Genomic DNA, 27,469 nt, shown 5'->3' with positions numbered 1-27,469 from the left:
GATCTGAGTCATTTTATACCACTCAAATAGAGATTTTTTGCACCACTGAGCAACCCTCACAGGAATGAATGTTTTATCTATTTCTTTTCATACATCCTGCTGTAAATGCAGCTCGAGCGAGTGAGAGACTTCTTATGCTGCTGGAACACCAGAGTACACACAGCGTGTCATGTCTTTGCCCAACAAAGGGAAGTTGTGGTTCCAAAAAAGAAAAGTCAGGAAAGAAAACCAAAGCAAACTGAATTTGTTAATAAATAAAATAAAATTTTTAAAAAAGTGCATGAGAGACATGGATGAAGAGAGGTTGGACAGGGGGCCCACAGGGACTGCTTAAGCAAAGAAAGCCGGAATTTGGTGCTACACCCTTGCTTATAAGGTCTTAGGTGTTACAGTCACACCCACAGTAGTGCAGCTTTCCTTGGTCCAGACAACTGGTGAAAAGAAAATGTTTCCTTTCCTAAGCAAGGTCTCTTGTTGAAACCAGATAACTCCAAACTGGGCACTCAGGAACCAAGGAAACAGCTCTGTTCAAAGGTCTGATGCATTTTTAGTCAATAGGTTTTGAAAACATGGTAAAGTTGAAGAAACCACTTAACCCCAAGTAGACTCTATGCATGGGTGTACTGTATTATTACAATCTGTAGGTTAAATGTTCAACGTCAGCAGGGAAATAAAGACACGCGGGTGGCAACTGTTGAGCAAGAAACTTAATGAAACTGAATATTCTTTATTTGCGATATTCCAAATGTGCTGTAGAAGTGCTGTAATGTACTGTTATAGAGCTCCATAAAACTGAATAAATAATAACAAAGCAGTACTGTGAGGTATCCTCACACTGTAGCTTCCACTGCAGAGTGTGCTTGTCAGACCATTAGGCTGTGATTATTCTGTTGGTTTGAGGTTTGACTTTTGGTGCTGAATAAATTTGCGTGGTGCAAAATAACCTTACATCTTTTCCTTATCAGCACAAATCTCAATTCCCACACACAAATTTGGAATTTGGGCAAACTGACTCTTAAATGTACCACAACCTGAAATAAGAGGCTTGTCCAGTGCTAATGATATCCACTGGATGTCAGCAGAGAGCTGTGCTTGCTTAACTCAAAGCTTCTATTGGGCATCTTAAGTTTGAAATGGTCTGGTTTAATAAACTGCTAAAACCCCCTTGACAAAGACATGAAGACATAACCAAAGTTTGATGAATACTAAGCTTACTATCACATTTTGTCAGGCTGTATAAGTTTAAAGGTCCAGTGTGTAGGATTTAGTGGCATCTAGTGGTGAGGAAAAAGAACTAAAACTTCTCCACATACCATGCGTGTAGGACGGGGTCTGCAACCTTAACTATGAAAAGAAAGGCAAAAAGAAGGCGCACAACATATTTCAGCATGATAATGTGGGTAAAGCTGCTTAAATCATCCTAATCAACATTACAAATGGATATAAATAAGCATGCATTAATATGTTCTACCACAAGGTGGCTACTCCACTGTGGGTTATTTATGATTATTTGGTTCTTTAACTGCGTTGGTGTTGGTGATGCATACAGATCTATTCACACAGTATCAAAGTCTCCTTTTTTCAAAAAAAATCTTTTGTTTTGGATTTGGAATCCATAGCTAGTTTAGCAAGAGAGGCTCAAGACCAGCCATTGCTCTTGAAGTTTGGCAAAATTAAGAGAAAAAGGCTCCAAGCCGCAGGTATACAAGGCACATTTCAGATGGTGTATAGGCTAGACATTTTTACAATTGAAGAATGTTAGGATCATTTTAGGCCAACATGGACGATTAATAAAATTTAAAAGTTGAAAAAAAATTTATAAAGATATTCATTTCAGTATTATTTTTAATCCAGATGGAGCTGCTCGTGTGGTTCTGCAGGTTGCCCACCCCTTATGTACCCCACGCAAAAACTATCCTAGAGTCAATGTTTAATTAGTCTGTTCTGGGCTGAAACAGTATGGTGCACTCTGGAAAAGGACCCACTCCATATGTAGATACCAACAGTTGATTCTAAGGTAACGAAAACATAGCAGTTCCTAGTTTGGTTCAGTTGTTATGAATATTATATACCATTTCTGCCAATACATCACCTTAAATCCTAAACAGTGGACCTTTCATTATTTATGCCCCTAAAACAGGAATGTACCTATTGTCACAATGCTCCTTCCATCTGCAATTTGTCACTTGTCATAATTTGTGTTTCAGTCTTTTCAAATGAGGTGCATCACAATAATCAAAAGATTATACAGACTACCTGAGTATCAAGAGGTGCACTAGAAATACTGTAAACCTTGTAATACAAATATTTCCAAAGGAGAAAACTCGCTAACACTTTTATTATTCTACAACTTGTCAAAGGAAATAAATAACCAGTAGAAATTCCAGTGCTACGCTACTGTTTTTTGAAATTCTGCAGGTGCTATGCGTTCAGGCAGCTGCAACTGTTCGTATTAGTTCACATAATCATAATAAAATAAATAATATGCTTCATTATGAAGTTGCAGGGCCATGTCAAAGGCAGGTTATGTAAAATCGTTCAAATTAGGCCAGACACAAGACCAGAGAACTGAACAGTGCTGATACATTAAGACAGGTTCACGGTGCCATGTCATTGGAAGATTCTGAGGTCGTCTTGTCCAGGACTTTTTTGGTTGGTCCAAAGCTAGATTTTTCCCTGCAAATAAATCAGCCAGGAACTCCCTACTCTCTATCACGAACAGAAGAGATGAGGCACTGCGAAGGGATCAGGTTCAGTTAGAAACCGCTCTGGCATTCGCCTCACCTCCCAAAATTTCAGGCGTGAGTTCACTTTCTTGCCTCCAGTTCAACGGTCGGACATCCAGATTTCAGTCAGTGTTCCGTCAAGTTCCACATCCTGGTATCCAAACTCAAGTTTCTGAACTCTGCACAGAACCACATCGGCCTGTTTCCACTCTTGAGTTTTCTCATCCAGCCTGATGCCAGTGTTCAGTTCATGGCAGATCAATAGTGGTTAGGAGAGGATTGCAGGAACCCATCTGATCCCACATAGATTGTCCGTGCTGGCAGAGCGTTTCCTCGCAGCTCTGCGTACGTCCTTGTACTTGTCATCGCATAGCCTGGAAATGGCCTGAAGAAAAGAAATGGAAAGAGGTTTTAATAAAGGAACAAAACGTGTACTTCTAGTGTGCACAGTATTTATCTGAGATCATTAAAAGAGGTCATGCTCATCAAAGAAATGTACAATTTGCTTTTCAGAATCTTTTTGCAAAAAGCATGCTTCATGATGAATCTTGATTATCTCTAGATCAGTTTAACTATTTGTAGGATTTTGATGTAAATATAGCATTTTTTTTTGAGGTTGCACATATATTTTGGTAGAAACCTGTGAAAAAATGGAGAAAAAAAATTTAGTGATTCAGTGAACTCTGTATGTAGCCCCTTTCATATAAAAGTATCAGGGGGGAAAGAAATAAAAAAATAAATTCAAGAATTTAAAAAAAAACTTTTTTTACATTTCCAACATTTCTGAGGATCAATAAAGGTTAGACATGTCAGCCTGCAAAACCATTTACAACTGCAGATGGTTTTTCAACAAAATAATGTTGTTTGGTTTATGCAGTTTGCTGTTGCACATCAGTATCCCTTTTTACACAGAAATCGCACAACATCCCACAATTTTACCTGTTATACAGAATTACCAGGCAGCATAACAGCGCCTTGAACAGGCAGTGTGAAAAGCGCTTGTGATGTTGGGATGCAGCCAGACATTGTAAACATTCAGGGCTCAGCCCAAACCTAGGGGGGTTCAGGGACGTATTACCCTGAGGAGAATATTTTTCCCATTTCACAAGAACTATACACATGATGTTTAAACCACTTAAGATAATGGAATGCCTAAAAATCTGTCCATTATTTGGGAAAAACTATTACTATTTATTATTAAGTTACATAACAGTTAGGGTAGGAACATGGTAGTGCAACAAAACTACATTAATAGAGAACTATAAAGGAATACTATATAAGGGAATATAGAAATATAGTAATATACTGATAAATGTTTATATAGACAGTCACATACAGTATTAAGTAATGTTTACAGTAATAGTAAACAATAAGTAAATATATAAGTACATGATTATTATTTTGCATAACTATTAACAGTAGGATAAAACAGCAGATTAACTGTCCTGCTAACTGAATGCTTTGCTTTTCTTTTATTGTTGTTTTTGTCACTGTTATGTTGTTTAACTGATGCTGTTTTTGTCTGAGGATAGAACTTTGAAAGACAAAGGGGTTTCAGAATGTTGATAACTGTTTGTGTTAATGTATTGATTGATCTGCTCAGTGTTAATGCATTTTTCTTCCTGTAGCACCAAAGTAAGAGATCCTCAGCTTCTACACATAGTGGCTTTAAACTTTATGATTGGCAAACGACTGACTGACAGGAGGAAAAAGAAAGAAAACTAGGAAAGGAAATGGAACAGAAGAGGCCATGTAAAAAGGAAGTGCATCACCTCTAGTTTTTGGGCCTTGTCTCTGCTTAGCGGCTCCAGGGGGAAGCTGAGGTTGTTGGATTCTGAAAGTGACCGCAGGTCAAAGTAATACTTGGCGTAGACGCTGGACGGCACGTTGATGTTGAACTGCAGCAGCTCCAGAAACTGCCGCTCCAGCTCATACCCCAAGTATTACTTGTAACGAGCTGGAGGTTCATTCATGAAATCGATACGCACAATATGGAAAATGCATACTAATACAAGTCAGCACCTTTCATTTTTAACCTTATCCAAGAATTAATCTTAATTCTTAAACAAAGTCCTGAATATAAGACCAGTTGTGTTTCTTCATCTTTTGAAACCTGGAGCGACATCACTTTTCTTGATGCCTTTCATAAGTATTTAAACCTTTGAAGTCTGAGCAAATTTGTGTAATTTCTTTTTTTTTAACATGGGTAAAAAGACAAAGAGCAACTTGGTAAGAAATGTTCAACAAATTGCAAGAAATTAGCAGATTTAGAAAATTATTTTTATGAAGTTAGGGGAAATGTCTAGGGTAAAAGAACTGCTTCAGCACTTTTTCTGAGTTATTTCTTCCTTTTTTTAAAACTTTTTTCTTTGTTTTTTTTAACAAATTTTCTGGTAATTTTCTTGTGCTTTTTACTAATTTCTTGCTGTTTTTTGGTTTATTTCTTCTCCCATTACTCATTGCTTTCTTCCCACGTTTTTGACATAAATAAAGCCAATTTTCAAAGGGTTCAAATAAATAAACTCACATGTCCTCCACGGTGATATCCTTCAGGATCTGGCAGTAGTCAACGTTCCAAACGGCCTGGTCATCCCAGACTTTTGAGGCCAGCAAGATAGCACCCAGGACAATCCTCTTCCAGTTACCAGGACAGATGTCAATCTCTCTGCGTAGGTCAGGAGCCTCTCCAGGTAGACCTGCGCCACATCGCAGAGAAAGCAACACTTAAAACTGGGCATGAGAGAAAAGCTGAAGAAAACAATTCAAAGAGAGGAAAAAGGACATGTTTTTAGGACAAAAAGCTAAAAACAATAATTAAAAGTCTAACAAATTCTCAATGTGTCTAACTCATTTACGTTCCTCGCTCTGCTCAGCGGTGTCAGGAGGTGTACGTCCTCTCTTTCCTGTATGACATCCTGCATTCATCACTCTCTGAGACCCACAGATGACATTTGGGCTGCACAGTCTCATCACCAATTTACACACATCCCTGGCTTGTCTCAACACATCAGGGTGCACTCTCCCCCGCAGCCCAAACAGAAACTGTGTGTGATTACGTGTGCATGAGGGCACACTTAAATGCAGCAGCCCGCACCTTCATGGAAAAGCTTTTTTTGAGAAATTTGGCAATGTTTTTTTTTGTTGTTGTTGTTTTGTCACCACACAGGGTGAACTAAGGGTATGAGTGTTTTATCTTATGGACAGAGGAGAATAAAGAATCTTACCAGTGTAACAATGGCACACTCAGCAGTGAGCTGAGCGGCGCTAAACAACGTTCTGACAAAGCGGTAGATCTGCTTCTGCTCCGGGTCGTGTTGGTCATAGTCAAGCGGCACCTCTGATTTCTGGAAGAAGAGAAAGAGGTGAAGAGAGGAGAGGAAGAAAAGGGTTAAGGAAAAGCAAATGAGGAGATTTACAAGCACAGTAACAACGCTGCCACATTACAAAAAAAATAAATCTGACCCAATTCTAACATATTAAATGAAGACACATTTAACAAATGAGTAAAATAATATAGATATTTGTGCAAAATGTGTTGCATGATAACTGATGATGTCTCACTGAAAGAGGATGGAGCTTCTCATCAAATATGTCCAGCAGCATCCCTCCTTCCATGTCCCTGGCATGACAAATAAACAGTTACATTGTGGATCTCATGAAATAATTCAAATTTTAACAATTTAAAAATCAGATTTAAAAAAAAAATCTTTTATACACTAAATATGTTCACTGTAGTGGCAAAGGTTTTTAATAGAAACATTTTCTATTGGCTGAAATTCTTGTATTAATAAATAGAGATGATTATAGCTAATAAATGCCTTTAATTGCTGTGGTTTCATAGAAGAGTTTGATTTATTAATTTTGTAATAACCCAAGTGTATTGGTTCCTAATGATAAAGCAATAAATTTGAGTATTTAAAATTCTAAAAAAAAATATATAAATAAATAAATAAATATACGTATATATATATATATATATATATATATATATATATATATATATATATATATATATATATATATATATATATATATATATATATATATACATATATACAGCATGTAGATATGTCAACATTTATTTTATTTGGATGTAATAATATCATAATCTTGTTTTTTGTTTTTAATGCAATGAAGACTACATGTCACATCCTGAGCCAGAATGAACATAATGCATGTCTGTTTAACTCTTCTCATTTTGTGCAAACAATCCTAATTCTATATTGCAGTTACTGAAATTTAAAGTAAATAAAAGAAAACCTACACAGAATTTTCTTTACTACATTGGAGGATTTGCAATGATTAGACAATTAATAAATTAGTTTATCGAAAAAATGAATCGGCAACTATTTTTAAAATCGATTAATCGCCTCTGTCATTTTGAGAGTAGAAATGCCAAACATTTGCAGCTTTTTAAATGTGAGAATTTGCTGCTTTTCTTTGTCATTTATTATTGTAAACTAAGAGTCTTTGAGTTTTGAGCCACTGGTTGTTCTGGGAAATAGTGAAAAGTATTTTTTATGATTTTTTGACATTTAATAGACCAAACAGTTATTGGTGAAAACAATGGACGAATTAGTTGATAATGAAATGATCCTTGGTTGTATCCCTACACATTAGTGTCTGCATTTATGTTGTGACCAGAGAGTACTGTTAAAAATGAGTGAGAATCCCCACCTGTTTTTTATATGGTAGTAAATCGCCAGAGCTACACTGAAGAGAGAAAAAAGAACACATGCGTTAATATGTTTAAATATGTCAGATCTATCGATAATCAATAATATATCTTCCTTATTTACGTTAGATGTTATTTAATCCCATTTTTACCATTTGATGGTGTATTTGAGGTTGGGCTGGCTGACTGTGTTGTCGTCCAGGAAAATGGTGGAGCAGGAGCTGTATTTCCGCCTCGACGTTCCATGCTACACACACACACACACACACACACACACAGTGAGTGTTATTGGAGTGTACATGTTTTTGTCTGACCCAGATAAAGCATGCCAGGGTGTTGGACACAGGAGGAAGGAGAATCAGCAACATGGGCACTAAGATTGTGACATTTTTTGTTTTGGTATTCTTATTTGCAGCTTCCCCTGTGTGTAGTCCTATCAAAAAAACACAAAGGCCAGCTGATTTTGAATGACAAAAAATTTAATCGCTGATAAATTTGAGGTGTGACCTAATAATGTTAAAATTTGTGGAGAGAAATAGAAACAAATGCACACTTACATTATTGATGAAGAGGCTTTTTCGTTTATCTCGCACTACAGAAAGAAAAACAGGTTCATTATTAAATTTTATTTCTCCTGCATTGACAGCAACAAAAATGCAAAACCCAGCATTTATCAACCAGCAGCACACACGCAAAAACCAAAACACAGCAAGCAGGTTACATGCTTTACACTGCTTATTGTAAGACAGAACAAAAGCTGTAAGTGTTGAGAGGTCACAGTTAAAAACAAGTTAGAAAAGATGGAGCGTCAATAGACAGAAGAAGAAGTGATGTTGCACCACTGGAGGGCGACAAAGTCAAACTCAGGAACACTCACCATTCCTGCAGGGCACCTCTGAAAAAACAGGAACCAAAAAACCTTATTACATCTGCAGCAGAGTCGCTGATTCTGTGACAACAGCAGGATTCTTTTCAAACATGCTGAACTTCAGCCTCCACTGATGACACCCATGTTATACAGCATTAATTTGAGGTCAGGTACAAAATTAGATGCACCACATTCTTACTGAGAGAGCAAAAAGCAAGCATTTTTTGTGAAATTATTAAAAGCAGAGGTCCTAAACCTGGAGGTCAAGGCCCCTAAAGGTGTCACACGATAAATCTGAGGGATCAAAAAAGGGAGAAAGAAGATTTTGCTCTATAATATTCTTATTTTTTTGGGACTTAGGTCACTGTAGTCATGTCATTATAGTTTTTTTTTTATTATTATCAACAAATTCCACAGAAAGAGTCAATCCAAACCTAATCAAAACATATGAAAACTTAACTATGTGTTTTTAGTATCCTTTTTTTTCCAAGAGATGCAGCTTAAAGTGCTTTGTTTTACCAGAAAACGTGTTTGTTTTGTTTTTTTGTTTTTTTAAATCACTGTGGAGCTCATATCAAGCTTTAACTATACAGACAATATTTGCTCGTAGGATTAATTTTCTGCTGGTTTTTGTCTCTTCAGGGGATTTGTTGATAAAAATAAAAAGGCTTGAATAACATCAGCTTTATCCTTTAAAGCCACAAGTAAAAGGGAGGGTGGATCACCAACATGTGACTCTTTTTTTTGTTTCTCAAAGACAAGACTAAATATTGCAAAAAACAAGCAACAATAATCATTATTTTCCATCTAATAGAAAATGTAATTCATCTATTTCACACATGTCAAACATCATTTGGCACACACAAATTCTCTGAATGAAGAAGTCCATAAGCTTGTGCAGAAAAAAGAAGATTCAATGACAAATATGCAGGCATACAGAATCTAATATCTGTATGATATAACTGATTATATTAACAGGGAAATACATTTATCAGATGAGGTGTTCATCTGCTTCAGTATCACAAAACTAGTGCAGTCTGTTTGTTCCCGAGGCCTCTAAGAAAAATGATGATGCTGTGGTGTTTATGGGTTTAAAAAACATGTTAATATTTCCTTTGTTACAGTTTGACTGAAGCCCCCTCAGATGCTGGAGCTCTCAGTCAGATGCCTCCGGGCAACGGCATACATTATCAGACATCAGCTAGCCACAGACACTGCACTGGGATCAGGGCGCCTACTTACTCAGTATTTCTCCATGAAAATCTTTTTTTCCAGAGCCTCAGAGTCTTGAATGTATTTCATGATCATGATTAGTGTGTTCTGTGAGGCACATGCACGTCAAACATAGCCAAATTTGTCTTCTTACTCGGACAGATTAACTGACTTCCCATGCAGTTTGTATTAAAAGGACAATTTTTAATCAATATGAAACGGAGCTGCTCACCATCGTTTTGGGATTTGCTGAGGAATATAGTGCTGGCCCGCGGATGGTCCGATGGATTGTATTCCATATTCAACTCTGTCAAAACACAAAGCACACACGTCACTGTGTGAAATCACAACAGTGATCAGAGACACACTGCTGCAGTCATCTTCAATGATCCATCAATGCAAGAACAGCAACATATATTATTTCCTATTAGAGGGCAGTAATGTATAATTTTTCTGCCCTATTTTCACAACAAATGACTTTGTTAAGACAGGAAGTGGAGAGGGTTTACTATGGTCAAGTTTTCAAAATATATTTTCTTCCATAAAATTTAGAAAGATAACCAATGTCCCCAGAACATGAATAACTTACTTAGATTTTAAGTTCAAGTTATTCGTTGTCATATGCACAACAATTTGTCGTTGGCAATGAAATCCTTCACGCTCAAACAATATGCGCAAAAAAAATTAAGAAGACATGCAAGTAAAAATGATAATCTAAGACATACAAATAGTGCAGATGTTAAAGCATAACCTAAGAACAAACATATAAAAAATTCAATTTTTGAACAAATACTTGAAAAATTTAAAATGTCATTGCAATGCAAAGTAAGGTTCTGCTGCGAAGACTTTTGTTCCATATATTTCCCTTCACGAGGCTATATGCTTATTTTTTTTCTGCTGCACCTACAAACACATCCAGGCATGATTCATGTGTCTATCCAAAGCTGATGTGCCCTGCATCACGGCCTGAGGGCATGAGTCGCGGACACGTCTGTCTGTGCACATAAAGCACAAATAGAGCACTCAAAACATGGCCCCTCGTCATGCAGGTCAAAATACTTTGTTGCTTTGTTTCCTTGTAGATATCATTTTCTTCAGGCAGCAGTTGGTATGAACTGAAAAGCTGCTTTTCTCCTCTTTGTCACAGCTAGCACTCATGTGAAACAAAATAAGCTGCAGTGTTCAGGAAATCGATGCACTTTAATTACACAAGGACAGTTTCTCCACTGAGATCTAGCCTTACAATTTTGCACTCATAGTCTGAACTCTGCATTTTGAAGACTGAAATTCAGGATGGCTCTCCATTAACATCTTTTTGTGAAATCATCATTAAAAAATGTGCGGCATGCAATCTGCACTGCCAAAATGTTCTGACTCCTACGATGTGACTATAACAGATCCAGATTAAGATACGGGCTATTTGATCACAATGCAGGCCTTGGAGGAAAGCACGGCCAATCATCTGTCTTAAAGACAGCAGCTGCTTTGAGACAACTGACTCTGAGACTGTGGGAATTAAAATAACATCACTGCTGTTAGGCGACAGAAGTGTGCTAACAAACAGAGTTCTCTTTCTAACCAGCAGTTCACCCTGCAGGCTGCATCCAGCTGAATCTTTCCATGGCTCTGCATAGCAACATGTTTTATGACCTTTAGGGCTCACAACACTTCAAAACTACTTGGCTGCTAACTCATTAACTATAAAAAGAAACCAAAAACACACAAAATGACAACAAAGAGACACAAAATAACAGCAAAAAGAGGCCAAACAACCAAAAAAGTATCACAATAACTACAAAAGGGAGAAAACATACACAAGAAGACAACGACAGGCACACAAAAAAAACTTCAAAAATAGGGCAAAACAACCAAAAAGAGACACAAAACAACTAAAAGAAACATATTAACTACAAGACACAGACACACACAAAAAAAAAACAAAATTACCTCAAATATACACAAAACTACTTGAAAGAGACATAAAATTACTACAATAAGGGGCAACACAACTTAAAAAAGATGCAAAACAACTCAATGAATGAAGAGGGAAATCATGACAGAGTTTATGTGAGTTTCCAGGCCTGTGTAGGAGAGGTGACGGTGGCTTTAACATGTCTGTGCCCAACGACTCAATAAAAGAGCAATATGACAGATTTTGATGTGCAAACTATTTGTATGTATTTGCAAATCTCATCCCAAAGCAGCTAACCCTGTGCTGGACAGCTGGTCAGCACCTGAACACAGTCAACTCTGTCAACACCACCAGGCTGAATGCACTGAGCCTGGATTAGACTTGCCACAGTTCAGCACCTTATGCAACAGTAATCAGGACTGTCGCTGCATGCGGCCAATTTCAACACGTTAATGAATTAGAGCTGAGCTGGTATTTAGTGTGTTTGTGGGAAAATATAAAGGATTTCAGATTTAAACTACACAAAAATCCTACCTATGGAAACTTAGGAAGGCTAAACTCCAGAGCAAGATCTTGGTTAACTTCTACAGAGGAGCAATAGATAGCATACTGACTGGAAACATCACGAACTGGCATGTTTCGTGAACGGCCCAGGACAGGAAGGCTCTACAGTAGGTGATTAAAACTGACCAGAACATCACTGCTTCCCATCTACAGAGCCTCAGTGACCTCGCTGAAGTGAGGTGTCTGCACAGAGCCCAAAAGATACTTAAAGACAGCAGCCACCCCAGCCACAGTCTGTTCACCCTGCTGCCATCTGGAAAAAGATACAGAAGTATCCGCTGCAGAATCACCAGACTACAGAGCAGCTTCTTCCCCCAGGCTGAGTCTCACACTCAACGCCTCCTTCGACACCAAAAAGATGTAGCAGGATTTAGGGTCAACTTTAATTTAATTTCTTCTTAAACCAGGTTTAAGAAAAATGGCAAAATAAATCTACCCTGTACCTTGTACCTTATGTGCAGATCATGTTTTTTCCCAACGGATGAACAAACACTTCCTGTCACCGTGCAGTCTTTCTGACAAGTGCCACTGATGTGTCAAATACATGACGCATGTGTCAAACAAGAGTCAAGAGCTGCCAGTTACACAGAGCTGACTTCGCTTTTCACTTCACTCTTCAGTAGAAGATATCTCTGAGGCCTGTCTTTTTGGAAAATAAATAAGAAGCCAAAGCCAGGCACTTAAAATCTGATAAATTCTCACAACGGACTAGTCAATATTGTCAATATGCAAATCTAAGGCCGGATAGTGGAATTCCCAGAGTGCAAAGCAGCTGGTGTCGAGTTGTTGATATGTGATATTGAGCACCTCAAGTAACTTTAACGAAGACTCGCAGTCGGCATCTGCACAGTGAAACTGGAGAAGCTCGGCTAACCTGTCAGCTGGCAGGCCTACCTGTCTGCCTTACTGCTCTTACATAATGAATTAACAACAGGCGCACCCTGCTCTAAATAGCCCAAACCATAATTGCACTATACTGTTTCTAATGTTGTATTTACTGATCTATTTTTTAAAAATGTTCTCGTACGTTTTTTAGTTAGGCAGCACAGGGGGCTGCTGATGCACCAGTGTTAGATTTTGCAGTATGTGGTTTGTATTTTGTTTCTGCTTCTTTCAAGCATCTTGCTGCGTCAGTGTCTCTGTCCTTTAATGTGGAGGTCTCAGCAACACGGGGCTGCTATCGGTTACCACATTCAGTTTGTTGTGAGGATGCATCAATTCCATCCATTTCCCCCAGTTCTTTACTTTAGGTCTGACCATCAAAGGTTTTACTAGATTTTTAGATCATGACGATGAAACTGTCTGTTTCTGAAAGTCTGTAAAGAACAGGTATAAATTTTCTTTCAGTGGCTCAAAGGGTCAGATGGATTAGGGGCCTCAAGGCCTTAAAAAATTCCTCAAGATCCCTACAATGCCTAGGTCCCATACACATGCTGCACTTTTTGCATACTCAAATCCATTGCTCACTGCACTCAAAAGCAAGAGCAAGAGCAACACTGTCCAAGTGTCCCAAGCACCCTGAGATAAACAAAGTTCAACCTTTGAAACTCAGCAACACACTGCATGTCACGTGACTGGAAACAACCAACTGCAGCTGGTATATAGCTTCTATTTCTTACATAAACAGCAGTCTATGATTGAATATAGAGAAGAAGTTGATCATTGTAGTGCAGGGCTACATGGAGCTTTTGGAACATTTTAGGCCTAAAAACTCACTTGAAAACCAACGCTTGGAGGACAGCACAACCTGTCTATAAGCATGAAAGATGCCAAAAAGTGGGCACAAAAGTAGCACCCAGCACCCAACTAGGAGGTTATAAAAGTGGTATATGTCCTGGCCTTGTATCTGTCATCTTAAACTTAAAGCAATGTTTTTGATTTTGATATTGTAAACTGAGTTCCATTAGCACAGACGGAGCCCTCTAGGGGCCCTGGTGCTCCTACGCCAAAGGGTGTAGGATGTCTGACAGCGGGAATCCACCTTCCTTCCCCACATATTCGAGTAGGCACATCCTGATTGGCCAACTACATTTATGATTTCCTCTGTGTGTAAATGCGTGCTCGTGGTTAGATGAGTATTACCCAAAGAGTCCAGTAGAGGGCTCCACCTGTGCTACTAGAACTAGGGTTACAATATCGTAACCTTCGTTTTCAGACAAACCAAAGCTACATGCAGACATCAAAAATGGTAAAGAGGCTTAGTCATTGGCTAGCTGGTGAAGAAAATGGACCTTCTAGCATTTAAAAGTTTTTTCCACGTTTTTCTGAGGAAAACAAAAAGAAGAATGAATGTTTAATTTAATATAATTGGGTGGACTGAAACAAAGTGTTTGTTCTGTCCATGTGTAAGAAGGCAACAGTAAGCAAACATATTAGCCATAACATGTGGATAAGTTTGGTTTCTGCTACCCTTACTATTGGTTTCCTCTACTGTGTCTTGTATTGAACCTCTGTGTTGGCTTGTTAGCCCAGTTGTCTCCGTGCTAGCCCATGTTTCTAGGTAATATAGCCTTTATAGTCACAAATCACGCCAAACATTTTTGCTGCAAGATGTTTTTTAATAATAACGTTAATGTTTTTTTAAATATATATTGCAATGATTAGACCAAAATTATCTCTGCCTCAGGAGCAGCTCTGCCTCTGAAAACTCTTTGAGTTACATCTACAATGTGCTGCGACATGAACGTGACCCTGGTGTTATTATTGGAGTCTGTGGTAGCATGAACCCTGATACACTCCCATGCAGTCAATGAACATGTTGAATGTTCAGTCATGCTTATTAATCTTAGCTGGTTTCATTTTACAGAGCAGTTTGGATTACTCTGAAACGTGCTACACGTGGATGTGTGTAATGCTGTTGCAGGGATTGACTTTTAATGTTTTCCTGATTAGTTACAGAGCGACCAGTTAAAAATTCTAGAGGTCTGGTTAGAAGGCAGTGGTTGTTGTTGTTGTGCAGGATTCAGGCAGTTTATGTTTTCTATATGGCAGTGTGAATACATTTAAGTCAAAATTAGGTGGATGGTTAAGCACCACACCTAGCGTTGCACATTATTATGTCAGCCATTAAAAACAACACGAGGATGTTATCCTAGCCCCCCTTATAGGCTGCTGTTTCAACAAAAAACACACACACACAACACAACACTCACACACACAACACACACACACACACACACACACACACACACACTGACACACACACACACACACACACACACACACACACACACACACACAGAGGCCTTGAGTAGTGAAGGGCCCAGCTAAAAAAAACACAACTGACCTGAACACACATGGCCCCATATTCCTGGGAGAGAGTGGGAGAGTTTCCTGGGAAAGCATGGATCACATACAAGTCCCCTAATACCATTACCATATTAAATTACTGCATTACTATTATTACATCACCTTTACTAGAACTTAAAGTAATATACTGTGTAAAAAATTGTAACCTGGAGCTGAAAAATACATACTAAAGAAGCTGCTTTATTGTAAATTTAATCTAAAGCAGATGTGCACAATATATATCAGGCCAATACATTATCACCGAATAATGGAACGTTTCTAATATTATGTATTACTCTGATCATAAAATTCATGCCGATAAATAGGGCTGATAATACAAAGCCAGGCTGCTTTCTTTAAATTAACAGCAGTATCTTTATACCCTGATACTGTAGGTGGCGGTACATCTTTACAGTTGGGATTGTGAGCCGTCAATACAGAAGAAAAATTACAGAAAAGAACAACAAGTGCAGCATGCTGGCTAGAGTGTCTAAAATGTGTCGCTGGTGTGGATGTCTTTAATAGCTCCAGAGGAAGACAACACAATTACGCGGAAGGTTTGATCGCCAATTGCCAGACTCCCCGGCAAACTGTTAGACAAAGCATTGAAGAAGCATCTCCAGAGCATTAGCTCAAGCTAACACAACAGCAGAAGCTCCAATCCAACACTGAGCCTTTACACGGCCCCAACAAACATGCACCAAAAAGGCTCAATGGTCGTTAAACCAATTATTATCCCTTACGTGACACTAGCCATGTGATACTACAGTTGGCCCTTAATTTCAGTCTGGACAGAAGACAGAATCTGTTGATTCCTATGAAAGTGAAAAAAGGGGGGTTTTTTTGCTGTATGAAATTACCTAGATAATCAGCGTTGCTTTTGCATCATTGGGTCTTATAGAGCAAGCAAATTAGAAACTTCCGGGCTACTTCTGGTTTAGCACTTCACTTACTTAATGTTAAAAAAAATATTTATTCTTCAGGGGTTATGATGCTCAAACACTGATTTACAGATGTCTCTGTCCAATGTTAGTCGATGGGAAAAAGTCTTTTTGGGTTCAACGGCATCATGTGACATAGTCTGGAGTTGTAATTCCATAGTGTGGCCACTATGAAAATTGGCTTCAAAGTCCGGTATACTTTCTGGGGGCTGGACTCATATTCAGCAGCATCAGTCTAAAAATGATTTTGCTTTTGATGGGTTTTTGTAACCAGAACTCTCCTGTAACATCGAGTCCTTACTGATGTAAATCAGACTGTCTTTTAAGTGTTTTCTGCCTCAACAGCTCAAAGCCATCGTGCCTTTGTGAAGTGATAATTAGTGAGATGAGATGGTCTTGGTGTGAATTGGGGAGTAAATTATGTCTCATTAATAGTCAAAAAATCAAACAAGGACCCTCTCCTGTTAATATTCTGACCCTGAAAGAAATAATCATTCACCCACAAAGGGAGAGGAATGAAATACATCTGCTGTATATATTCTGGTTTCTGGTCATCGATTTTGGATGTTTTTTTCACAATATTCCCACCTCTAATCTTTAATAGAGCTGTTTCCTCTGTGCCAACGTGGTGAGACACATGTTAGTCAGCTGCCCCTGCGAGACACATGGCTGCTGCTCTTTGATCAGTATTGGGGCTTGATGTGGCTTCTGCAGTGGAAAGAATGGGATTTATTGTGCTCCTCTTGTCAAAATTCTACCTTACTTTAATCCCACTGGACCAAAATGTCAGATTGCGATTACAGCCAGGAAACCACACAACTGGAAACAGGTTTTAGGTTTTAGGTTTTACAAGTTAATTTGAAGCCAGTTTTGAAAGGAGAAAGGAGGAACCTGATCTGGGATTGAAGAATCTTTGTTTTCGTGCACTTTCTTGTTAGTACTAAAATACTGTACATTTTTTCATTTGTTTCCACACTTCCACACATTGTGTACCCCAATTCCTCTTGCTGTGAGGGATAACTGCGTAGGAGCAAACATGTTGTTTGTTGTGCGGCTCTGAGCAGATGATGAGCAGCTGATTTTTTTTTTATTTTTTTTTTAAGGACAGAGGTCGGGTTGGGTTACAGCATGAATGATACACTGAATGAAAATGTCTTGCGAGTGTTTGTTTATTTACATTTTAAGAATGAGAATGGGTTTTGCTTTTTATGACAATTGATCCGAGTTCCACAGTTCAGCTCATCACCTCTCATGGACGGTTTTGAGATATTCGTCTTCATTGGAGCATAATTCCCCTGCACTCTGATTGCAGTGCAGTACTAACCTCTCCTGTCATTTAAAACCATGCTATTCCTCCACTGCCATCCACTACTCCTGTGTGTTTTCAGCCCTAACCCATCACCTGAACAGTCACCTGTCTACCCACCTGCTCCCAATTAGACTTCAGTGCAAGTATATATTTCTCCCCCGGCCAACATTCACTCCTTTGCCAGTTTTTCAGCAGCTGCTTTCGAGTCTTTGGCCTGTCCAGTTTAAATATCTGCTTGCCTTTGTCCCTTTAAAATTTGATTGCAAATTCTGCCTAAAACTTATTTTGACTGTTAGCCTGCAGACCAGTGGACCAAAGTGGATAGAGCGGCGCCCCATTTACAGAGGCTGTGTCCTCACCGCAGCAACCGCGGGTTCGATTCTAGCCTTGACCCTTTGCTGCATGTTGCCCCCTCTCTGTCTCTCCCCCTTTCACTGTTAAACTGTCCTGTTAAGAAGATACCAGTCTTCACTGTGTCTCTGGACTACAGAAATTTAAAGGCCTGTGTGAAACGATGATAATGTGAGGGATACGGTGTGAAAGGTAAAGACGAGATAAGTTGCTATCACATGAGATGTCAGCTACACAAAATATTGAGGACAAAATGTCTTTAGATTCATATGACCGTTAACCTTGTATGTGCCTTAGTTGTTAGTTAATTAGGCCTAGTTAATTATTGACAGTTTCCTTTGTAAATATTTCCTATTTCGCATGCCCTTTCTGCCTTTTCTATTTATTATTTATTTATTTATTTATTATATATATATTTTTTTTACACTTGTCAGATGTATTTCACTGGCTGCACTGTTGGTCTTAGAGGAATGCAGTTTCAATCCTCTGTATGTGCTGTACATATGGCAGAATTTGACTTAGACTTTTATTTCAAACTGAGGCATTTTAAAGAGTATTAGCAACAACCAAGGCTGTGAGAGAAACAAGAAAATGAGAACACAGAGGTGGATAAGTTACATTTCCAATGTTTGCCGCACAGCCCTACTACTCTTGATCTATTAGGCAACGATCAGTGATAGGCTCTGTGATTGTAGATATCACACTATTACTTCACAAGTGCGCTCAACCCAAATAAAAAGGGGAGTAAACAAAGACTTAAGTTCAACTAGAATCACTGCCTCATGGTCGAATGCTTCCCTAAACCACTCAAACTGCAGTCACAGTTTTAATTTGCCTCATGCACATCTTTTCCCAGCAGCACGGGCGATCTATACAATCAGCACAGTTTTAAAAATGGGCAGCCAAGAGTAGTGTCACCATTCTTGAGATATAACATTCACCAGAATTGTGGTTTTGCAAGTTAAAGTGCAAACATTTTTATGACAAACAAAAACATTGAAATTTAAAATGTTATTGACTCTCAATCCAGTCCAAATTACTGAGTAACTATCATTACACAAAGTTCAGCAAACCTGCCAGACTTAAAGCATTGTGGACCAGCCAGTATCCTTCCACTGTACCTAAATATAAGAGCATCAGCTGATGCATGATGCCTCACAGAGACTACAGTCATCTTAAGAGACACAGAGGGCTTTGTCAAAGACAGGCAGATCATATGACAGCTTTGTCTCCTTCCCTCCATCCATCTTCCACCTCCAGGGTGGGTTAGTCAGTTGCGTTGGTGTCTGTCTATAAACTACAGAATTTCTCCTCTACTAACAGACTGTATGAATCAATGTAAGCGCAAGTATGCTTTACCATTCATCATGATATCATAATTATGTTTATACTGTAGTTTCAAAACAACAAAGGACTCATTTAAGCAAACAAAGCCCAATTTATTGACCATAAATTGAAGGTAAAAGACGACACGTTGTTGTGTTCATGGATGGATTACTAAACATGCCTACCGGCACAAGCACGGGGGTTAAAAGTGTCGTCTGCAAAATGTCACAAATTTTCAACAGGAAGAGATTCATAATTATAACACAATCAATCATTAACCAGCCATGACTGCGTATCTTAAAGAGATTGTTTAACTTTTGTTATAAGAAACAACACAATCCTCATCTTACAAAAGAAAAGAGAATTTATTTGAATGTGCACATTTAGATAAAAAACAAATCACATAAAATGTGTTTTGCTAATATTTTGGAAGGATTTTTTCAGTCAAAGGTAAAACAAGAAAGATATGATGGCTTATAGTGTGATTTTCCCACCACATTAACATGGCAAAATTCCAACGCCGTCACTGACGTCATCACCTTTTCCTTCTTTTACAGTGTCCTTGTCTTTACCGAGGCACTCAGCTACAGACCGCTACAAGGGTGTTGCAACAAAATCTCTGTCAACACCAACTGCATCCCTTACTAAAAATATGAGAGCCATGCAAAACAGCAAAAACCTTAATTCTCCCAGACTAAGCTCTTTTCTGAAACTCTATCCAGTGGTTTACCTCTGGAAATGCTTCGAGGCCCCAGGCCAGTGAAATGATGGCGTTATGTAGTGAAGTGATTATCTGTTCTTAAAAACAGAGAGTGCCAGGAGGTCATTTTAGGATTCAAATAGTGACATAATAGCCCACACTGAGAGAGACAACTGCCTGCTATGAAGGCGTGATGGGAAAACATCTGTCGAGATCCAGTACAGTGATGCTCTACTCAAAACTATGGGAGGATATTGCAGGAATAGTTTTCCTTCCATTAATGATACATTCCTTTACGGATGCATACTTCCATATCAAGTACCAAAACCTTTGAAATGCACCTTTCTGATGACATTTCGAGGCAAGGAAAACTCATTCTACAATCTTTCCAGGTTTCCCATGACTCCTTGAACTCTTTAATCCTTTTTATGTGTGACAGCTTGTCCAAACAAGAAATGATAATTCCCCACTAAGCAGCCTGTAAGACTCTGATCAAACCCGCAGCATTTACACTGAACATCCTCACACAACCTTTTTGCATCAGCACATAGTTTTCAAATTCCAGTCATTTTATCCTGGTTTTTCACATCCCTGCAAACTGTGACTTGTTTTTGTTCATTTCAGGTGCATTTTATGCTTTTATGAGAGCAGGATGATCATTAGAATAAGCTAATCATGACACAAACAGAACAACTTTTGGCTTATGAAGGAGTCTTTCTTTTCTTATGTCATGAATTCTGAGAAAAGTGAAATTTGGGAAAATACCAGTCTTTCAAAGTTACTGTGTCAAAAGCTCTATGGTCATTTTAGGGGTTGTGGTTGTTAGTATTCTTGAATGGGATTGCATTTTTCATTATTTAATTATATTTATTAAAATCAGCAATTAATTGCATTGATGTAGGACCTACTGCATGCTTCAAACCAACTTCTCTGTGGTTGCCACAAAATGACATAAATGCATAAGACCCATTTCAGGTATGTGCTCAAAATCTAATTTTACTGAATCACAGTGCACTTCAACTTCACTTTACAAACTTTTTAATGCACAAAAGGCCAGCCCACTCAATTAGGAGCAGATGATGTAAAGCAACGCCTCACTCTCTGAATTGAGGCGTTAATTCTTGGCAATCATGTGTCCCTTGTGGCTTCTCCTATCTGCTCTGACACAGGCTCACAGCTGCCTCTCTGGGCTTTCCTTTGGGGGGTTGTAGACTTTTTCTGATGGTGCAGATCCTAATGAAGCCCACTAATCTCCATCATACTGTCTGTGAACTCATAATAGAGCCAACACATTAGACACGCTCCGGTTTCAATCATCGCACCACCGAGACAGACGGCCTCTCAGCACGAGTCGTCGTCTTTATCCCCTTCAAGAAGCGTTGGTCGACTGCCAATCATCTGTCTTTGCAACTTCTTCATGTCACTTTTTCTGCTCTGGTAGGAGAGCATCTGGCTTCACACTCCAGCAGTATATGCATCCCATTAAAGTAATGATCCAAAAAATTTATTGGACAAAAAAAATTCCACTCTGCTACAGTATGTTGCCAGCGATACAAAACCAGCCCTGCCAGGGATACTGGAGCCGAAATAACAATATATACAGTCATCATAATGCAGAGCACTCCAGTTAATGGCAATCATAAATGGCATTCAGTGTGTAAATGGCATACGCTCCGCAACTTTACAGAGGAAAGGACATCACTAATCAATAAAAGTAGGTATTCCACAGTGCTGACGTGCACTTAAAGGAATCCACCCGGTTTGGCACAAGATAGTTAAGAATGAAAGGCTTCCTACAGCAAAGTGCACCAACTATCGTGACTCCTGATAGACTTCATTCATGTGTGAATTAAGGGCAACAAGAAAGTGTCCCACCCTGATGCAATTACTGAACACCCACAAAACATAATTGGAAGAAAGTATTACTGCCTTTAAGAGGCTATAAGCTAGCCTCGCACAAAGCTAGTGGTATCGTGTGAAACTAGAAAACCTAAGTACTAACCATTTTGGCTTAATTTGTTGGGAAGGGGGCTAAATAATGTTTCAAATTTAGGCCAAATTTTGGCAAGGGAAAAAGTTGCATGGCAATTCTCAAAGGGGATCCCATGACCTCTCGCCTCAAGATATCTGAATTAAAATGCATATCATGGATACCAATAAATCTGGCCTAAATTGAGAAAGCTTGTTTCTGGTCAATGTTTTGCTCCTTATAATGAATGTACACCGTTAATCTGTATAGCTGTATGTTTGTCTTTTTAACCTTAACCTGAGAAAACTTCCTGATGTATTCCAAAAGCATGTTTGGAGGTTTTAAAGTAGGACGGGTTTGAAAATTTCTCAAGCTTGATTTATTGTCATTTTTCTGATGTCGACCTCGGTTACTTTCCTTGTTGCAACACCATGAATGCCTTCAAGGATAGACTGTTCGAAAGTGTTCCCATCATTCTCGTTTGTACAAAGTTGTTGCAAATAGATCAGGGATGGAGCGGCATGCAAAAGTCTTTTCACACACACTTCAATTGTTGATATTCAGAAAAGGTAGAAACACTTTTGCCTTAATATGTGGTCAGACAATACATTGTACAACTTTGTTCATTTCAAGCATAAGAGTAAATATCCGCAGCAAATATGGTCAGTTTGAATAGAGAATGGTGCAGACTAGTTGATGTTGATCATCAGCTGACTGACTGATAGTTTGGGTTTTTTATGATTAAATAAATATATAAGAGAATAAGCAAGTGCCTGCACGCTATTCCATGTCACCAAAAATGTGTGCAGGTGTTTTTCTTTATCAAACAAATATGATGTGTATATAATTACTCTCCTTCTACATAACGCTGTCATGACATAAAACAGGCACTAATATTGGGATTATTTTGTAGCAACAAAAGCAGAATAAATAGACCAGATGTTTCACATTTCTCTTTCTTTTTTTCTCTATTTTCTCTCTCTATTTCTCTCTATTTATACGTCAGTCAGCTCAGCTCTATTTATATACCAGCCTTTCTTAAGACCGGGATGGCATTTCACTGATTAACAGATCTTAAAGAGATAGTTTGTTTTTGTTTTTAGAGTGGAATTGTATAAGGTACTTATCTGTAGTAAATGTATTACCTACATTAATTCAGGATCAACAAAGTCACACAATAACACAAACAAACACCGATTGAGGCAGCAGGAGACCAGCAACTCCCATGTTCTGCAATGTAAAATGACTGTTTTGTCAAAGGAGTCTGGTTTCTTCAAAGACAGCAGATGGATATAAGCAATAGGGGTGCAGTGATAGAATGGTATGAAAGCTGATGATTATCATACCGTGTACATTTGCTTATCTACGATATTGAAGGGAAAAATGCAACTGTATGGAGAAACTCCCCTTTATTTTAGTTATTTTCAAAATAGAGACATTTTACAAATATTTCCATTAAAATGGTTTCAAGTCTGAATGATAGTGATAAAACGTCTGTTCAACCAAAACTAATCCTTCTATTTTCACTCCTTCAAGGGTCATTCTGAATGATAATACCAACACCCACTTAAACTGATATTTTCTACAATTTTTAAGGTCTATCTACTGTAGGTAATACACTGACAATTAGGGGTTGGCCAATATTGTTTTTTCAGGGAAAATACCAATACCGATTATTAGCAGTTAAAAAGACAGATAATCAAGATTTGGGAATCAATATGCATTTACAATAAAAACTCAAATCTTAAATCTGCCAATATGTAGAAGTTGGAATCTAACAAACTCCAACACAAAACTCTTTTTAAATGCAGCAGTTAGCAAATGTTTAATCAAAACTGAAACTTTCAACATCAAGTTTCCAGCATTTATTTTTCTTATAAAGTGAAAATTAAAATATAAATAAATAAATAAAAGTAGCATCCTGGGGGGTTACAAGGTAAAAGCTGCCCTTACTGACACTTTTCTTTTGTACTTTTTAATTAATTAATTTTATTGTCGATCATTTAAATAAAACGCTTATACAGATAATCCACAAAAACACACACACACACACACACACACACACACACACACACACACACACACACACACACATATATTCGGCCAGGCCAACAATATGTCGACCCCTACTGACAAAATACAACCCCACTTCAAAAATCCAAACTATCCCTTTAACAAAAATGGATACTTCATCGGACACCTTAGAGCCACACATTTTAGTTTGCCATAATAGATGCTATCTAGTGTTATTAGCCACCTATATCCTGATATCAGATCTATGACAAATGAGTGGATATGTTGATACAGTTACAAAATACAACATGTGTCCAATAATTACTGGCCTTATATATAAGCAGACTTTTTGATGATGTATTATGCAAAACAAAGTTTCAAATCATGCTTGTCTGTGAAAGAGTCTGTACAATTTCTGGGGTGAGAAAAGGGGTCTTATACAGTTTCTGAGAAAATCCATTTATATATTTAATGGTCGGCTGCTGACTGAATATAAGCAACCCATTTAGTAGACACTTTCCAGTGTGAATGGGTCAATTGTAATGCATATTAGCATGTGTCAATGGAGGGGGCTGCGCTCCATAGTTGCAGTTTCTTTCATGCACAGGCTGAAAACAAAGAACAGCACAAAGGAGTCTGCCCTCATGAACAGGATGTTGTCTGCAGCTCCATATCGCTCTGGAAGGATACATGGGAGTGAAAACGCACACATGACTCTTCCATGTGCCGGGCCGTACTGATGACTGATACATTTCTGCCAGTCGCCCACTATTAAGATGAGTGTGAACACATGCTGTTGCGGGATATTTCTCCAGGATATGACAAAGGTTACAGATGTAACAGAAATCACAGAGGAGGTCAAGAGTGATCATCCAAGATTTAAAAAAAATGGTAACATCTTATTTTGAAGGCTACTGTGGCCCCATTAGGAATTACAAATACATACGGCCCCGTATACATAGTGTAACAAGACAATAATATGCTGATAATATTTCTGTAATATTCCCATTGAGTTTAACATCATATTAAATAATTAATTTAAATTGAAGTTTTCTGTTTTATTCTTTTATGTTACTGTAATTATTTCACAAATCCTTGAATTATGAGATTTGGTTCTTCATTTCTTGTTTTGGTGAGCTGAGGACAATGTTTACAATAGAGTTGTATTTCATTATGTTTTTACTTACAATATATGCCATTTTTGAAACCAGACAGCATCAATCAATATGACATTTCTGTGGTGTTAAGAAGCCTAGCTCTCTCTCTGAATGCAATATTTGGATAATGTCCAACTGCAACTGCTTATGATAAATATTATGAAAAGAGATGGGAGGAAAAATCGATGCAAAATTGTATTGCGATATTTTGCGTTTCAATTATTTTTAGCAATACACAGTAGCCAATTATCAATGTTTTATTAGAAATTATTATGTTGCAAATACTTATTAAAGTTTTGGTAACCGGCTAAAACTTTAATAAGTATGATAAAACCAATCGCTTTTCCTGTCTAGTCGATAAATGTTGTTGTAGTAAAAATGACTGAAGTGAGATTTATCCCATAAGATAAAAACAAATGTTTAACAAATATCATATGTTATACTCAGTGTTTTGTAAAACATTTCAGATCGCAATAATATTTTATCATGAACTCAGTATTATGATAATATTGAATTGAGTGTCTGATGATTCACACCCCTGATGTTATACGAAATGAGTTTTCAAACTGTTTATTTTTTTTCTGGGTACTGACCCCAAGCCCCCCCAGCAAATTTGGACCCCCCCCCCCCCCCCAATTTTGACTTCATGCGCTACGGCTCTGTGTTGTTGGCTAGATTTTTAATGTCTTGAAGTAAAATTATACTAATTCCTATGATGTTTCTATAGTAGGCTATTCCTTCTATAAGCACTGCAAGCTATTCAAATAGAACTTTATTCCTGCTTTCTAAGCATCATCACATGTTATGGTGACAGTCTAAACACTGATCATTTTTTACCGTCGACGTTCTCCCTGTCGCTGATGTGCTGCAGGTTGCATCCCGTCTCCTCCCTGCTCAGATCCGACTCCTGGTGGTACGACTCCAGCCTGGAGTGGGCATTTCTGCGAGCTTGGGGCTGGCAGACACGCAGCAAGAGGTCGTGCTCCCCATCTTTCCCCCTTATCGACCCCCAGAGGTAGGAAGGCTGCGTTAACGATCCTCTCCCGCTGAAATAGGACCTTGAAACGATGGGTCACCAACTCCACCGAGGCGAGCCGGATAGATCACCAGCGCGCAGGGGGTGCATCCGTACAGCAGCGCCCATGGATCCTGTCAGTCGTCGGTGTCCACGGAGAGGCTGTCACAGAGGATGAATATGTCACTTCCACCGGTAGTCGCCGATGAACGTAACGGGCCGACCTGACACCGCTATTCCAGGCATCGTAGCGGCGGACGCATCCTGCTGCAGGCACAGCGGTGTGCGGCTCGGTGTTGTGGCTGGCTGTCAGGGCGATAGACCGACAGGGAGGGCTGCAAATCCCGAGAAAAGGTTCCGGTTCAAGGGGGGTGGTTACAAATGACAGGGCAGAAGAGATAAGAGGAGGGGTGACAGCGCTCATTTCGTGCTGTGTTTCTGATGAGCCCGATATATTGATCTATTTTTGTTTTTTTAATCCCGATAATAGCGTCCACTTCTATCTGTTCTATCATTACATGAATTATTGTTGGGCAACATGCACGTTTTAATGACAGTTAGCCTAAACAAATAATTTATATTTGTAGGCCAGTGGTGCATTTCCACAGGGGCGTTTCTAGGATTTGAGCACACTGGTGGCCTCTGTAGGGGGCCTGGGGGATCCTCCACAGTGATTTTTCTTTTTTTAAATTTTATTATTATTAATAGTACTAGTAGTAGCAGTAGCATTATTATAATTATTATTTTAGAAACAACTTCTATTTTGATTTTTTTTTTTCAGATACTCTGTTTGTGTGATTTTTTTTTTTTTGTTTTTGTTTTTTTTTTTTGCTTTTACTTTCCAGATGCATTATGAACTGTGATATATAATAATATATAAATATGCAAATAATAGAACTATTGCTATTACTTCTACTGTTACTATTATTTCACACCTTTATAATGGATATCATTCGAAAATTATTGATTTGAATTGAAAGAAGTTAAATGTATGTATTTCCTGGTAGGTAGTGGTAGTTACCCACCACTACCTACCAGTAGTGGTGGGTAACTAAATAGGCTACATTTATTCAAGTATAAGTACGATCTGGGGCTTTTTTGTTTTATTAGGCCTACTTTTTCTTGTTGTTGTTGTTGTTGTTGTTGTTTGAAACATGTATATTGTCTCTATATTTAGATCTGGGGCTATTTATTTAAACATACAGGGCTAAAACCTCAGACGCCTTCTGACGACTCAAATGCATTTCAATCAAATCTGAATTAAATCTGTATCAGTTGACAAACAATGGTGTGTTCTTGTGTATGTGTGTTCATTTTTAGATTTAAATGTCCTCACAGTTATGGAGAGATAAGAAACATTCCAGGGTGATTATAATAAAGGATATTGCTGTCCATGGGGGCCTTTATAGTAGATTCGGGATATGTTTTGATCAGAATCTTTGA

General features: G+C 38.3%; 1 pseudogene; it reads right to left on the bottom strand.

Moving 5' to 3' along the window:
• Positions 1–626: 626 nt before the first annotated feature.
• LOC121951434 lies at positions 627–26,326 on the bottom strand (annotated as a pseudogene).
• Positions 26,327–27,469: the final 1,143 nt, after the last annotated feature.

The sequence above is a fragment of the Plectropomus leopardus genome, chromosome 12 (assembly GCF_008729295.1).
Source record: "Plectropomus leopardus isolate mb chromosome 12, YSFRI_Pleo_2.0, whole genome shotgun sequence".
In the NCBI taxonomy this organism is placed as follows: Eukaryota; Metazoa; Chordata; class Actinopteri; order Perciformes; family Serranidae; genus Plectropomus; species Plectropomus leopardus.
This window is presented reverse-complemented; position numbering and strand designations above follow the sequence as displayed.